Source organism: Arachis ipaensis, chromosome B10 (assembly GCF_000816755.2).
Source record: "Arachis ipaensis cultivar K30076 chromosome B10, Araip1.1, whole genome shotgun sequence".
Classification (NCBI taxonomy): domain Eukaryota; kingdom Viridiplantae; phylum Streptophyta; class Magnoliopsida; order Fabales; family Fabaceae; genus Arachis; species Arachis ipaensis.
This window is the reverse complement of record NC_029794.2, coordinates 121,965,097-121,965,443: the sequence shown is the minus strand read 5'-3', so window position 1 is coordinate 121,965,443 and position 347 is coordinate 121,965,097.

Below are 347 nucleotides of genomic sequence, written 5' to 3'. Positions count from 1 at the left end.
GTCCTAAACATACTTAAATTGTCAATAAACATATATAAAATTTATACTATATGTGAAAAACTAAAAATGCACCATACCTGAAAATAAAGTGTACACAGCGAAGAACTGACTAACTGAGATTGGAAAACAATGGTACTGACTAAGTGATTGAGAAAACATGGGTGGTTCTAAGTTCTAACTAAAAGCTATGTATGTATATATAGAGAGAGCTTTTAGTTTATTTATTTATTTGGTCGGTGTATTGGTTTAGGTTTAGGTGCAGCATTCTTTGACAGAAACAAATTAACATGTATCACGTGTGTTGTTTCCATTTTTAATCATTGATCTTTGATAGTAGCTACAAAGAA